Here is a 16,695-nt window from a genome sequence, read left to right as displayed (position 1 = left end):
TGGGATGTGCTTTTCCCTCCCGCCGCCACTGAAAGATGATGGAGATCAGCAAATTCTTCAGCGAAATGCTCGATGGAATATTCTATTGTCGGAAAACTCACCTGGCTGGCAAAATGGTTTGGAAAAATCATCTTGATGAAAGAGAGATTGGTAGAAAATGACATTTTTGACAGTAGAAATTTTGAGCTTTTTTTTTCCTTCATTATTTCTGTGCTGTAAATGTGCTGGGACCTGGTGGGGTTTGGGGAGAAGCTGCAATGCTGTGGAGCTTTGCCCAGTCTTTTGCTGGCTCTGAACTCCTGCTGTGGAGGGACGGATCCGTGCTCCAGAGCACCCAGAGACCAAAACCCAGGTGTTTCTGCACAAATGTTGCAATAACCCCAATCATCATCAAAGAATAGGTGTGCACCATCACCAACTGCACCATCACCAACTGCACCATCACCAGAGAAAGAAAGGTCCCACTGAAAACTAGGGGTTCAAGAACAGTAAGTCCAGGGCCCGGCTACAAGAGAAGGATGCTCCAGTGTGAACATCAGCAGCTTTTCAGGTGTTTTGCACCGTGGTGACTGGAGATCTGTCTCCTCCAACAGTGTGAATGGATTCTCTGTCAGCTGAAGCCATGCAAGGGGGAGGCCGATGTGAATATGAATAAAGGTGGACATGTCCCATATCACTTGAAGGAGCTGAGGTTTGATTTTTAATTCCTACCTAAATGATTCAGCTGCAGATGAGGGGGAATGGGGGAGTAGAGGTGTCACTGAGGGGCTGGGCATGAGCTGGTCTCTCTCAGGACATCTCTGTAACATATCTCAAGAGGTTCCCTGGTCTTACAGTGAGTTAAACACAAAGCTGGTATTTGCTTTTCAAGGAGAGCACAGAGCAGTTTTGAGGGGTATGAGCATGGCCCAGCTTATTCTCCAGCCCCTCCACCTGCCAAAGTGCTATTAGATTAACTTAAGCAAACAAGAAAGCAATTAAATGAGATAGTTCAAGGGTGCAAAAATCCTCACCAAAGTATTGTGCTTTGGAAGCCCAGGCTGCAGAAAGCCAGGCACCAGCTCACCACACTGCTCACCTGAGGACTCTGCATCCTGAAGGATCCCAGGGGCGGTGTGAGCTTGGTCAGGTTGCAGTTCATGGGATGAGGATTGAGTGTGGGGCCTCGGTGGGTACCAGTCTCCGTGCTGCTCAGCCGTGGGCTCCACTACAAAACAGAATGGAATGAAGGGGGTGACCCAGCAGCTTCACTGGCTCTGAGCTGGCCATGCCTTTGCAAGTGTCTTGGGTGCAGAATGGGCTGCACTGGCCCTAATGTTGCCTCTTTTCCTGTGCAAAATTCACCATCCAGCTCCTGGGGTTCTGCAGCTTCACTGCATGCTAAAGCACCCTCCAAAATCCCCATCATACAGCCAAGAGGTTTTCTTGGGCTACAAATATCCTCTGAGGAGCATCTTTGAGGATATCCAGTTTGGAGGAGAAAGCAAAGGAGTCCCACCATTAGCTTTGCATCCTGGGTGCACCAAGATGCTGAGTAACCAGGGGCTGGCAAGCTAGACCCAAGCCATCATCTTCCCAAAGTGGGGGCAATGGTGATGTTTGATGATTCTGTCCCTTCATGCCTGGTAATTAAACCCTCTGTCTCCAGCAGTCATTTGTCACCCTATTTTAAGCTGACTGGAGCTGCTTTGCCATTCTGACGTTCTTGCTTCAAAATTTAATGACTTCTGTAATATTCCAGAAGGCTGAGAAACAGCTCCATGGTGTGCCTGCGTCTGCTCCTTTCCATTTCCTCATGACATCTCCAGGCTCCTGTGTATTTTAAAAGCAGCTTGACCAAGTGCTGGACACCTGTAGCTAAAACCTCCTCCTTGGGAATTGCATTTGGAGGTTTATGGCCCATCAGTGCAACTCTGGAAAGCAGTGCCACAGGCATTGAAGTTGAGTTTATACCATTTTAATGCCTAATTATGCTGCCTGAAAGAAACCTGGTGATGTTTAAAGGTTTCTTACAAGTAACCCAGTGGTGTTGCAATGGGTTTTGATGCAGGTGGCTGCAGGGCTCGGTGTGAGTGACACCACGACACCATTTCCCTGCTGATTTCTCATCTCCAACGGATCCCAGGAACCTTCTGGTTCACTCTGGCTCTCAGTGGTGCCCTGCCATGGGTGGCTGCTCTCTGCAGCACTGGTATTTCCCTTCACTGCTGCTTTTAGGAACATCAGGTGCAAAAGCTACTTAAAAGCTGAAGGAATGAAAATCATTCATCTTTCTTCCTTTTCCTGGTTGATGTATAGGATGGCACAGCCCCAGCCCACCAGGAAGCAGAGGAAACTCTAATTGCTAGATTTTGAAATAAGCAGGGGGCTGAAAAACATCTTTCAGAAGCCTTTTGATCATAGAACAAGGATTCTCAATATCTGTATGGGGGTACAAAGCATCCAAGGCAGCAGAGAAGTCAGTTCAGAAGCCCAGTGCCTTTGCACTTAAGCACAGGCTTAGCTTGGTGTGCAGGAACCCCTCCAGCCCCATAGAAAACGCAATGTCTTCAGCACCTTGCAGCTTGGAGGCTTTCCTGTGCCAGTCACTGGCACAGGAATGTGAGATGGGGGAGCCATGAGTGAAACCCCCTTATTCCCCGTCCTTGCCCCACTGAGATGGGTTGTCCCATTTGAGTAAATACCACAAATCACTGAGGATGTCTGGGGGTTTGCAGCATTTCTTTGGACTTTTCTGAATAGGTTTCTGGCTATTTATACAAAAATTAATGTAATGTACAGGATTATACAGTAGATATAATAATCTAGTGTACAAAGAATATAGTAATAAATATGTAGATCCATATATATGCTCTATTATATATACACCAAGCTATGTGGTGTATTATATATGCAACCAAGCTATATAATATGCATAATATAACAGGTTAGATATAAGGCAGAAGTTGTTCCCTGTGAGGGTGGTGAGGCCCTGGCACAGGTTGCCCAGAGAAGCTGTGGCTGCCCCATCCCTGGCAGTGTTGAAGACCCTGCCCTGTTCAACCCAAGACGTTGAAGCTCATTATTGTAGCTATTACCACATTGAGGTGTATTTTGGGGGCATTTAGGCAACAACTGATCTCCAGCTAAGATGATGAAGCTCAGGGCTGGAGCCAGTGGCTTTGGTGATTCATCCCATCAACTTCCCCATCATCTCCTCTGGTGTCTGGTAAGGCATCATGGTCACTGTCCAAAGGAGACTCCTTGTTCCTGGAGGCCCATCCTGGACCTTCCTATGCAGGGGTGATGCTGCTGACCATAATACCAGGCATCCTTCTGAGGTCTGCACTTTCACACCTTTCCACAAATCCCAGGACCCTGTAGCCCTATGCAACTTCCTATAGAAGACAGAAGCTTTGCTTTCTTCCAGTGCGGACAAGAGGAGGGAGGCAGCCAGCCAAAGGCAAGACAAGCTGAGGAACAGCATCCAGGCTAGGAGTGGGAGACCAGCTGGAAATCATTACCCCTAGGATCCAAAAGCAGCCGCAGCACGTTGGTGAGCTCCATGTGTTGTACCGCACTTCCCACGCACATTTAAGCAGCTCCTGGGGATGCAAGGGGCTGTGGGAAGGGGGTTCACTGTCCCCATCCAGGGGATCTGGGGCTCTCCGTGAAGATATCAGCAGTGCTTGGTGCAGATGCACGGGATGGACATCTGTGCTGTGGAGCCAGAGCATTTCAAAATCAGATTCATGGAGGATGTGGTTGCACCATGGAGGTGCAACTGAAGATGTGCAAGGTCCCCTTGCTTCTCCTTTGGCGCCGTCATCTGCATTGCCCCTTTCAGATGTGACACTTGGACTTTCCTATTTCTCTTCCTCCTGCTGAATCCATCCCAGATACATCTTTAAGCAATAGGGATCCAGTACCCATTGACTCCACCAGACCCAAATTTCAGGCAGAATGGGCAGAGGGCCATTTTTCCAAAGTAAGGCCAGGTGTTGCATTGAGCCCTTTATGCAGCAGAAGAGGGGACTCAACGCTCATCACAAGTGGAAGGAGAAACTGCTGAAAAAAATAACAAATAGTAAGTAAAAAAAGAGGCTTTGGCAAAGAGCAAGTATTAAAGAGGCAGTACAAGAGACTTCTCTGGCTGTGAAAGGCAGTGGGACTGCACATTGGCAGAACTGATGGGACCAGGACAGAGAAATCTCCAACATGATCCTGCTGCATCAGGAAATCAGAGCAAAACCCACCAGCCACATCTTTACCAGTAAGAGAAACTGTCCTCTGGTTCCACTGTAAGAGTAAAGCCTTAGTTTATGATGGGAAGCCAGATTTGACCTTGATTTGGAGCAGCTCCTCCAGATCTGTCATCTTGAAGGGTTTAGAGGAAATGTGATTAGTCCCCAGTCTTCAGCCAGGAACATAAAAATGTTGCGGTTATTTAATACATTTATTGCAATGAGGATGCAAAGTGTTTCTTTGGGCAGAAAGACAGTAGCATGTAGAATATACCAAAGGGCAAAGGATTCCAATTCTCCTCTCATTTCCACCATTATAAATTGCCTATTACTTGGGGGCACCTTCTCCAAGAGCGAAACTGAGTTCAACTGCCATACCTGGCTTTCATAGTGGCTGTGTAAGTTTACAACTAATGGTATCATAGCGATATATGTGCAGAGTCAGCTGCAATCACATCTCCTCAAGGTTAGTCTAGCATTTGGGAGCCATCACAAAATTAATATGGTAACATTAAGTAGTGTGTTTTGGTATTATTCTCCTTTTTGTTTTGATCCCAAAATGAAGAAATTGAATCCACAGCATGGTTAAACCGAGTTAGAGCTGGCAACAAAAAAAGGACTTAAAATGAAAAAGAATGGTTGGAGATGGAAGAGGGCTCATATAAGAGCCAAACAACAGTTCCAAAGGCAGATTTGACAGGAGAAGAGTGAATGAATGCATGAAACTCGAGCCTCCGAGGGAGCACAACAGCCCGAAACAATGCAGAATTGTTGAAACAAAAAGAAACAACAAAATACAACAAATAAGTTCAGAGCAGTCGGGTTTCTCGCCAAGAGCTTTTTCATATGGTTGAATATAATAAAGTGTTGGCAGAGCTCTGCTTAAAGATGATGGGATGGAGGAGAAGAAATGACAGCGAAAGGGGTACAGCGATGGGGCTGGAGGGGGGCTATTGCTTCATGTTATTCCCTGAGCAGTGCCCAGTGAAGCACCTGGGGTCCACAGGATGCCGGCAGCACTGTTCAAAGCCATCAGAGACTGTGGTATTGATCTCAAGTGGAAAATATGCAGTGATGTGTAGCACACCCAGCCATCGGCCAGCCGGCAGGATGAAGGGAATCTTTCTCACAAAAGGAAACCAAGTGTAACAGCGGGTTGTAACGACTGCATTCACACACTGATATTGCACGCGAGCTCCGCTCCACTCAGCCTGATCCCAGCTCACAGGAGGGGAAAGAGGGAAGCAGAGCTACTGCTGCAACAAGATGATTTCGGAGAGGGATGAGGCATGTTCGGCTCAATTAGGAACATCTGTCCCTCACTGCCTGCGCTGATGCCTGGGATCCCATCCCATCTCCAAAGACTCCTGGAGAACACTATAAGCCCAAAGATTTTCACCATTTCATAGTTGCATCCCTATTTCAGGCCTTTTTGCAACCAAAAAATAGGCTCAGTGAACAGATTCTTGGCATAGCAACAGGGGCCATGGAGGGGTGTTGTATCCACAGTCCTTAATGCAGAATTTTGGGTGCAAAGTGTGAGAATCCAGCACCTATCAATCTACAAACCAAGCATGGATTCCTGAAGGCATACATTGGGGAATGCGCCTTGTTTTCTGCAGCGGCTTCTGGAGGTGAAATGCTGGGGAGTGAGCAGAGGGGGCAGGAGGAGAAGCAGCATCTCTGAGGGCATCCACTGCACTTAGAACTATAGAATCACCGAATGGTGTGGGTTAGAAGGAACCTTAAAGCTCATCCAGTCCCAACCCCCTGCCACAGGCAGGGACACCTTCCACTAGACGAGGTTGCTCCAAGCCCCATCCAACCTGGCCTTGAACACTGCCAGGGATGGGGCAGCCACAGCTTCTCTGGGCAACCTGTGCCAGGACCTCAGCACCCTCACAGGGAACAACTTCTGCCTCAGTTCTCATCTCAATCTCCCCTCTGTCAGGTTAAAGCCATTCTACCTTTCGCTGTCCCTACAGGCCCTTGTCCAAAGCCCCTCTCCAGACTTCTTGGAAGCTGCTCTAAGGTCTCCCCTTAAGGAGCCTTCTCTTCCCCAGGCTGAACAAGCCCAGCTCTCTCAGCCTGTCTCTATAGCAGAGGTGCTTCAGCCTTCGGAGCATCTTTATGGCCCATGATGTGTGTTGGGACTCTGTTATAGCACAAAGACACTAAATGCTAGAGTCAAATGTGCTTAAGAGGGATAGGAAATGAGTAGTATAGAAAACAGCACCTGTATAAGTATTGCTGGATGGGATATTTCAGGCACCACTGGTCAGCTCTTGGCTGTTGGTAGACAGGTCTCAAGCAAGTCAAACACGGGTTGATGTGTTTGAATATGAACAATCCTAGTTTAGACCCTAGAGTTGAACACCCTCCCATCTATTTCATCTGCTCAAGAGATTGTACAGATGTCAACATCTTGGTGGGTGCTTCTGATAGATGCTGCTGGGCCATCCAGAGCAGCAGTTCTGCCTTTCCTAGCCTCTGAACAGCAGCTATTTAACATGACAAGCTGAAAAATAGCATCCTTTAGGCCAAGGAAATCAGAGCTGTGTAATAGTCTGCTTATCCCAGAGTCACCCCGCACACTGTCTAGAGTGAGAGAAGAAGCCAACAGGAAACATAATTAAAGCAAGAAGAGAGGATTTAGATCAAAATTGCCAATTTGGCTCCAATTCTCCACTTCCCCAACTGGAGAAATTCAGATCTGCAAGTCTGATCTGGACCATTTATCAGGATGACTTCTCTAAAGAGCAGGGCTCCCTGTCTCTTTCTCAGGTACAATATTGGCCAAAATAAAGATAGAGGTTATTGGAAGCATCTCTGGAGTTTCAGTGCCTGCCCTTCAAGCACATGAATTCCTCCAGACCTGTGGACAAGGGGGTATTTTTAATTCTGCTCAGAGTGATGCTTTGGATTGCTTCCAATTCCTTCTCAATCAAAAGCATCTCAGGGTTGCATGGGGTTGAGCATCTTCTCAAGCAAAAGAGAAAAGCTCCTTGAGCAACCCCAGAAGTGCTAAGAGAGGGCACGTGGCAGAAAAGCTGGAGCAGGAGGCATGATGCAGCCGGTGAAGTCTGAGACTGACAGAATGACATTATGAAGAATATTCAGTTCCAGAATGAAGCAAAAAAGAAAAAATACAGCAAAAAACTTTACTAAAGATGATAATTGCTTTTATGAGAGCTGCCAAGGAGCTGTTGGCAAGGGACTGAAAATGAGGCAGTATAAAAGAGAAAAGGGAACAGTGCAGAGAAGAGATTAATAGTGGGAGTGGTGCCTTTTCACATTTAATTCTCCTTTTAAATGTACTGTTGGAAAGGACTATAGTAGTTGATAGTGACACTTCCGAACTTGCTCTCCAAAGCAAGATTCAAAATCACTTGCCCTTGCCACTGCCTTAAGAGAAAGGTAAATAAAGTTATCCCCCTTTCAACATGAGGTGAGGAAAGCGAACCCTCTGTCAGATCCACAGGCTGAGGAAACCAGGGATCTTCAAGGATTCACACCAGTTTCTATCATCTCCCATTTTGCCCAGGAAATCTTGTCCACCACTCCCAAGGCTCAGTGACAGGCACAATGAAGAGCCAGGAGATAAATTAAGGAAATCTAAACTCCTGCTTCATGCTATGAGCCAAACTCGCACCAATTACAGTGGAAAATGGGATCCTCTGCACATCAGCAGTATGCTCCCAAGGAGCCCTGTCCAACATCTTCTGTGAACTTGTCCCAGTCATTCAGAGGGGTCTGGGGAGCAGGAAATGCTGGATCTAGGAGCAAAACCCATTACATGGACATGACCTGCGGGAAGGCAGTAGATTTGATTTTCCCTATGCCATCATCCATTGCAGCAAGGTGCAAACATTCTGGAGGTGATCTGGCACCTGGTGCAAATGGATGGAAAGTTGGTGGTTGCATAGGAGTCATAGGAGGTGTATGGGGTGATCAGTCCATGAAACCAATGCCTATGAAACTCCAAAATAGGGGTTCCCAGCGTGTACAGGATGTCCTGAGTGGTGTCGTGGGCATGGCAGAGATTTGGTGGGCTCTGGATGTTCCCTTGAGCTCTTGGCTGGCTTTGCTTGTCTCAGGTCTGGTTCATGTGGGAAGGTGTTTGGTTCCAAGGTCCAAAATGCCTGACTGCACCAGGAGAGTTGCCACCGTGGCCACTCCCCACACAGGCACCCCAGCACCGACCTTTGCTGTATGGCAGTGGGTTAATGAAGCAGCAAGCCCCACATTACCCCCAAAATGAGAAAACTCATCTAAAGACACAGCTCCACCCACATCAGACCTCCTGAGCTCACCGGTGCCTATTTTTCACACCCCTCAGTAAAGCAGGTGCTCCAGCAGGTCTCTGCAACAGGGAGTTTTCTTGGGATAAAGCATTTTGCCTCACATATTTCGAATTGCATAAACATGAAAATGAGTCCGGTTTTGATTGCCCTGTATGTACCAGCAACCAGGCAAGCTCTGGTAACGGGTTCATTAGCAGCACAAAGATTCATTCATAGCCATGCAATTTCCTTTTTAGAATAAAAGTTCAGGATTTTCTTGTCAATCTCCCATAGGTCACATAACTCAGAATACCACACGCCTGACGTCTTCAGTGACGACGATGGCTGCATCTTTCATCTGTTGTTTAACGGCATCTGAGTCTGCTTATCTTGTTGTTGTACCCAGCATGATGGTAGTGAAGGAGACTGAAAGAAAACAATTCTATCCAAAGGGAAAATGTAAAATCAGAAGTCATACAGACCATTTCTAAGCTGCAGGATGATCTTTTTCCATTACACAGACGATTTTAAATGGAAGAGTTTTCTGGCCCAGGTATTAGCTATTAATGAAACAGCCCCATTCATCTGCTAACATGGTGATGCTGTGTTCAATGTAGAGGATGGGGCAAGCAGATTATACCATTTCCTAATATAAATCAGGGCGTTTCTCAGTTCTTTTTCTCCTTCTCAGCGCTCCAAGGAACAGCTTGAGAGCTGTGGATAATTTGTACAGAATTAAGCTGACCCTGCTGACCTCCTGTTAACCGTGATATGTATTTTTAACCACGTATACATTTTTTAATAATGATACACATACCTTTTATAGGGGCCTTTAGTAATAGGACAAGGGGTAACGGCTTTAAACCAACAGAGGGTAGATTTAAACTAGATATAAGTAAGAAATTGTTTACTATCAAGGTGCTGAGGCCCTGGCACAGGGTGCCCAGAGAAGCTGTGGCTGCCCCATCACTGGCAGTGTTTAAAGTCAGGTTGGATGGGGCTTGGAGCAACCTGGTTTAGTGGAAGGTGTCCCTGCCTGTGGCAGGGGGTTAGAACTGGATGAGCTTTAAGGTCCCTTCCAACCCAAACCATTCTGTGATTCAATTATTCTATGATTAGATTATGGGGAAGGGCTATCAGAAATCTGGGGACTCCTACCTTGCTCCTGGCTATCCTCAGACTATCTTTACACCATCTAAAGAGATAACACCCTCCACTATCAGTGGAAAAGCCATGTTGGGTTGTGATGCCCAGTTTGGGAGGTAGTGTTGCCTGTTCCCTGGCAGAGGCAATCCAAACCTTGAAGCTCTCCAAAGAGCAAATACCTTTTCAGAGTGCAAAACCCAAAGAAGCCTTGCTTGGAGGTGCCCATGCTGTTTGTTTTAGTGAAACATCAAGCTGTTTGACCTGTGAGGATGAAGCAGAAGCTTGTGAACAATATCTCTTGGGGATTTTACTAATGTGGTCTGAACAATAAGCAGAAATCACATCACCATACAGCCTTCCTTTGTATTAGCTCAGCATCTCTGCTTTTGAGCTTTGTACCAGTTTTTTCTCCACCAAGGCAAAGCTCCAGTTTGCCTTTCCAGGGGATCTGGCACACCATGAGGTGCAGAGAGGTTGCTTCCTTGAGGAACAGCTCCTCCTCCATCTTGCCATGGGTCACTGCATTCCCTTGTTCCTTCTCAGCACCCTTTCTCTTGAAGCAAGGCTGCTGACAGAGAGGGTGTGCAATGCGTGTCTGCTCGCTCACTACCAAGTAAACTTCCTGTGGTTTTTACAAAAATGTGTATCTATTTATGGGTAATCCAGGAAGATTTTTCCTGCTTTGCCTTCTCTGTAGTTACCTGCAGAGCATCAGCTCCCCTGCAGAGAGGACCAGATGGAAATCACTGCATTTTGCTCCTCCTGGTTATGTTAATTTTGATAAGGCTGGCTATGAAAGAAAGGGTTATCATTTATGAGCCTGCAGGTTGCTGCTCCCCTCTGCCCTGGGACCTATGGTACTGGCCTTGCAGGACACTCCAGGGAGCATTCTGGGATCTGCACTGACCCTGCCTGCAGCACAGCACCCAACAGTGTCTCCATGCAGGGCTGGGTCCTCCTCCTTCCCAGCTTGCACTTACAATTTATTGCAGACTCTTTCATCTACAGAAATCAGTGAAGTTCACGGTTGCGTGGGCAAACTATCTGCTGCTAAGTCCAGCTTTCCCCAGCTCTTCTGCATGGAGCTGCAGAAACCGGAGCTTCATTTTGCACCTAAGAAATCACATTTGTCATTACAGCTGCCAAGGGAAAGTAAGAAAAGTGAGAAAAAGCAGTAGGAAAGACAGACATCTTCAACAGGGGGCACAATCGATGACTGCAACAACTTCCCTAGGGCAATGGTAGAGTCCTCATTGCTGGAGGTTTTCAGCATACAAGGGGATAGAGTGCTAGATAATCTCATCTAGGCGCTTTCCCCAGATCAGGCGATCTTTCCAGGTCTCCTCCAGCCTGGGCTGTTCTACAGACCTATAACCTCCTAAGCACGAACTGTCTAAACTGAGTCCTTGCTTCTTATAATCAGCCTCTAGCAGAGCTCCAGTCAAGTATTCACAACCCACACTCTTGGCAAGCCACAATTTACATTAATTCTATACTAATATGAGATTTGCATCAATTTAACTGTATGAGCTGTGCTAATGCCAAAGTCCTCTGTCCAGGTAAGGTCTGCTCAGCAGTGCTGAGGGTCTGAAACAGTGGCTTTGGCAAAACTTTGCATCATTCCCATTTAATTGTGCAGCCCAACAGCTCTAAACCCAAAGACTCAAGTCAGTACTATCAGCCAATTTGGTGGATAACACAGTATTAACATCAGGAAAGGAGAGAAGATTAAAGAATTTCAGCAAAAGCAAGAAAGCTCAGTGGAAGTAGCAAAAAGCAAAGAGCTGTGTCTGAAGGAGCACTTGAAGTGCTGTGCTTCTGCAAGGAAACAAAATGGATTTGGGCATGAAAAGCTGAAAGCAGCTTTTATACAATAAGCCACCTGCTGCCAAGTTTTCTGTATCTTTTCACTTATCATCCTATGATTTGGATCTTAGGGGTAATATTTTATCTCCTGAACCTGCTCCCAGCAATTTTACATTTGACAAAGGTCCTACAGGCTTTGGTAGGAGAGAATCAGGCCTTCCAGGAGAAAACACTGTTATTTTATGTTCTTCTAAGGCACTGGGTCACCATACACCCATTAAACAAAGAAAAGCAATACATAGGATCACAAAAAGAAGGAAAACTGAATGTTGTCTTCTTCCGACCTTCAGTTCCATCTTCAAGTTACCTGTATGTTTGGAAATGCTGCTACAATCAGGTGGCGAAGATATTGGTGCAGTCTGCCTGTGTATGCTTACAGAGGAGGTTTGAGGCAAGCCAGGCTCTCTGCCTCCCTTGCTGGCTTGTTTCCACTCAGAATTCAGCAACTGGAGAACTATTATTGGATATTTCATACATAGCAGATGGCTTTGCATTTGCTGAATCCTAAATGAAAATCACTAAGCCAGCAAGAAAATAATATTCCATTTTTCACTGTCCTTGGACTTGCTCTGGTCTCTCTGGGAAGAAAGCAGAGCTTCCCCAGGGAGGCCAGCCACACAATTTGGGAAGTGCTGTGACTATAAGAACAAAAGGGATGGAAGAAATAGTAAGTATTTCTCTGACATGAAATGTTAGATTAATTTGTCATCTGCATGGGCAGAGAGCACTGCATGGCTGTAGCAGCAGTAGTTGTCTGATGTAGAAGATCAAGTACAAAGAGGAGAAACCAAACCTCTAAGGGATCAGGGAGGTAGAGTTAAAAAACCCAAGAAACCAACAAAAAAGAACCTGAGACGTGCCAGGAAGAAATCCTGACACAGAGAAAACTCTCTTTCCTGAGCTATCGCGCAGCATTCTGATGTCAGGATCTTAAAGCATTATGTAAATACAAACAAAACCTTGTAATCTGGTACTTCAGTAAGTGTTGTTATCCTCAGTTCCATCAGTGAGGACACAGACACAGGTAAGCTCAGTGGCTTTCTCAGACTTCCAAGTCACGTTTGCAGTGTAGCTGTGTCCGCAGTTCCCATCCACAGCTCCCAGCTCTGTTCTTCCAACACAAAACATGCCTGGCTTCTGCAAGTGGGTTCCTCAGCTCTTCACAGCAAGAAAATGCCAGGAGGCTCCTCCCAGGACAGTCTCTGCCCTCCTTTGCTGAGCAAAACATGAAGAACCTCTTCCCCCCCCACCATCCCAGCATACACACACATGTAAATGGTTATGAGAAAATCCTGGAGACACAAACCCTGTAATCTTAATGTAGGGAAAATCTTCTACCATAATTCCCTAGCACCAGGATTTCCCAAATTATCCAAAACTATGCTTATTAAGATGGCTTCAGTGGTTGCACAAAACTTTGGGGCAAAGAAACACTCGCTAGATGGACATTTCCAACATTACAGTGCTGGTTTTATAATCTATATTTTGTATGATATTTTCTAGTCTATTCATAGAATCATTTAGATTGGAAAACACCTTTAAGATCACTGTGTCTAAACATATTTAATTTTGCAGCCAGCAAGGTGCATTTTCCCACATGGAGGTGCCACATGAGTAATTGAAGTGCATCAACCTTCACCTGCACTATTTTCTCTGTCTTTTCAGCAAAGTAAACCCTGCAAAATTGGCCTGCACAGAGTAAGGTTATGCTTTCTAAGAAGTCAATCAACAACTAGAAACCAGCATCCATGGCCTTTGGCAGATCTTCCCAGCAGTGGGGTTAATGGAGCCAGCTTTTCAGGAGAATGATGTGCCACTTCCAAGAGCATCTCACCTCCTCCCAGTCTGCTGTTGGTAGTGCTGCTTGATTTGTTTGCAATGGCAGAGCCAAAACCACTAATAAAACTTGCATTCAAAAAAATTAATAAAGAAGTGGAAAGTCTCCATAAAATAAAGAATCACTTTATAGTCCCTTTGGGTTTTCTTTCTTTTTGTCTTCCACTTCTTTGTGGAGAATGTACTCCATGAGATGCAGTTGTTTTCTGATTTCTCACTATTCCTTTGCTCTGCTCTCTTTCACTTCTGTCCTCCTTCATGTGTCTACCAACACAGTGCCTGAATGACTCCCAATCATTTCTGTATCCATCCTTACAACAACATTCCTATGGAAGAGAAATTCTCTTGCCACCATTTTGCAGGTGTGCAGCTTGGAGGAATTGAGGCAGGGATTTGTGTCCTTTGGTGAGGAGATACCTGACTGTGGCCTGGAAATTAGAGACTTGACTGTACACGTTTCCCTAGGAACCTGCGGGAAGACCCCAAGGGGCAACTTCTCCAGGGGCTCTTGGTGTTGAAGGTGGATGGGACAACTTGCTTTGGAGGCCTTGGTGTCACAGTGAGTGCTAAAATGTGATGGGATGGGATGGATCCAGGCATATGCAATCACTCCAGGTTACACAGAGTTTCTGCCTTTAAATGAACACACAGAATAATAGGAGCATGGAATAGTTTGGATTGGAAGGAACCTTAAAGACCATCTAGTTCCAAGCCCCATACCACGGGCAAGGACACCTTCCAGCAGAACAGGTTGCTTAGCACAATCTCCAGTTTCTCCTCTCCCTCCTTATTCCTATGGTTCTCCCAATCTGACTTCATTTCTTTCTTTATCTTCCTCTCTATTGCAGTCATTCTCCTTCAATATGGACATTACCTGCCTCTTACATTACCTGCCTCTTTCTGAATTCCCATTTCCTTGTCTTAACCTTTTCTTGCTCTCCCAGCTGTTCACCTGCATGCTTGCATCGCAGCACAGCATTGGCTCCCTGAAACCAGCAGTGAAACAACAGCCAGAGAGCTGGAGACTTGCATTGAAACTGTTAGGAAACTAAAAGCAAAGAGTAAAAATAAATAGTTGTTTTTTATCTTGATTACAAAGCTAACATCACTGCTACTTAGGGCTTTGCAGTGTGTCTAGTTGTTAAAGCATTTATGAAAAGCCTGATTGGGAGGTGTGCAGTAAAGACAGGATTTGCAGGTGAGGCTTGGTTTGGCAGTGTCTAGAGAAAACACAGACATTTCTCAAAGGAAGCAATGCATATCAAAGCAGCATCATGGTGGCAGGTTGCATCGATAAGAACTGCAATGGAATATGCACTGGGAGAAAAACTAGTCCTCAGCTTCATCTTTCAGGAAAAGGACAAGCACATCATTGTAGACAGATCTGTGAAGAGATCTGCGCTGAAAGTGATTTAGAAAACAAGCAAGCAAATTCTTCAGTTACAGAAAAGATAGTATGCAGAGGAATCGCATATAGCAGCTTTGTGGAAATTCACAGCTGCGTGTCTCTAATCCTGGCTCATCAGGGTATTGCAGAAAGGGAGGGGATTCAGAGCTGCTCACGGCAACGAGCATGATCCTCCCAACAATATTAAATAGCATGTTAGGGCAAACTGATGCTATTTCATTACGAGATGAGGAGAACAAAAGCTGGCATTTAGGCCCAAATAGGACAATTACATGATGCAAAGCTAACCGCAGGCGGCTTTGGGTGACCAACTCAAACTAACTTCATAGAAAGAGTTTTTGCTGACTGCCAGTTTGTTAAGCTTTGGTTCCTCACTGTACTTGTTGCCACTCAGTTGTAAGTTTATACAAGGGATACCATACTATACAGTCTTAACTGAACCAGACGGTGAACACTGCATGTGTTTTACCTCTTTATCTGCATTAGAGACACTATGCACACATTTCACTCTGGGGGGTCAGCTATATGGTATGACCCCTACCAAAGGGGATGCAGAGAAACAACATAAAGATAGCTCCCATCTCCTCTGTCATGTGTCTGAGAACCATTAACTACTAGCTGGTGCCATGCACAAGTACTTATTCCCTCAGCAGGAGCACAAAATCTTTCAGACTGCATTTAGTAGGACCTACTTGACTCCATTTTCACAGTGTTTCTAAATCTGTTAGTATACTGTCACCAAACTATTGAGCTTTAGTATTGACGAGCCACAATGACTGATAAATCATCTGAGGTAATGCAAGTACAGTTTGCCCAGACATACATTTTCTGGCAGTCAGATTTTGATTTCTGTTTTGTATGCATAATACCTTAGCACACATCTCTTAATAATGTGGTCCCATTTAATTTCCAGGATTGGAACTTAAATCAACCTGGACATCAGTTTTTATATAATATATATTTATGGTGATGGGTATTTTTGAACTAAGAGGCTGTTACTGAGAGAGCCTACTGAACCATCAGTAGTCTCAATGGAAAACAGTTGCACATGGGAAAAAGCTGTAGTTTTTAGCACTAAAAATATGCAGTTTTAATCCCTTTTTATTGTAAAATTAGTTGCTTTTGATCCTACTTATAATCCTAATATGACTTAACTAAATTTTCATTTGATTCCTCAATTTGATATTCCCTGTCATTGAACATGATGTGTGAACACTGAACATGATGTGTGAACACTGAACATGATGTGCTGTACCCCTGATTTAGACAGCTCTTGGTTAGAGTTTCTATGCCGAAGGAGTTAAAAACTCAGCTCATAAAACACTATCATTTAGCCCTCTCACAATGTTGTATACCATTACACCCAGCCCAGTCATAAGTCCATGCTGTAAATATTTCCTTTACTTAGAGGCTACATTTTTGCTGGATTTTGCCATTGGAAATCAAAATATTTTTTTGTGATGCAACAGCAGGGCACGCCACTGCCTGGTTACCACTGTGGGGAAGTCTTGTATTGCTAAACCTACAGGTTTCTTTTGCTCATGAAGGATGAAGACCCCCAATTTCAAAAGGAGAAAGCTATGATCCAAACGAGTCTCATTCCTGGCTTTGTTATCACTGTATTCTGGGATTTTACACTCATAGACTGTGGTATTCTCCAACCACATCTCAGGTTGCTTAGATATCCAAGCTCTGTTATAATGCCGCTCATTTACACTAATTTCCAACCAGCTGAAACAGGGATAACCTCTCATACTTAGGGTAATACCATCTTGAACTCCAACATTGTACCTACCATGAACTCAGGACCTGCAGCATCCTGAAATGTTAACAATGTTAGTGATCAATTGCAACAACTTTCCCTTGTCTTCAAAGCTGTGGAAGGGGTTACAATTATCCATATGAGGAGGCACCTGCACCAACAGAAACAGAG

Source organism: Melopsittacus undulatus, chromosome 3 (genome assembly GCF_012275295.1).
Source record: "Melopsittacus undulatus isolate bMelUnd1 chromosome 3, bMelUnd1.mat.Z, whole genome shotgun sequence".
NCBI classification, from domain to species: Eukaryota; Metazoa; Chordata; class Aves; order Psittaciformes; family Psittaculidae; genus Melopsittacus; species Melopsittacus undulatus.
This window is presented reverse-complemented; position numbering follows the sequence as displayed.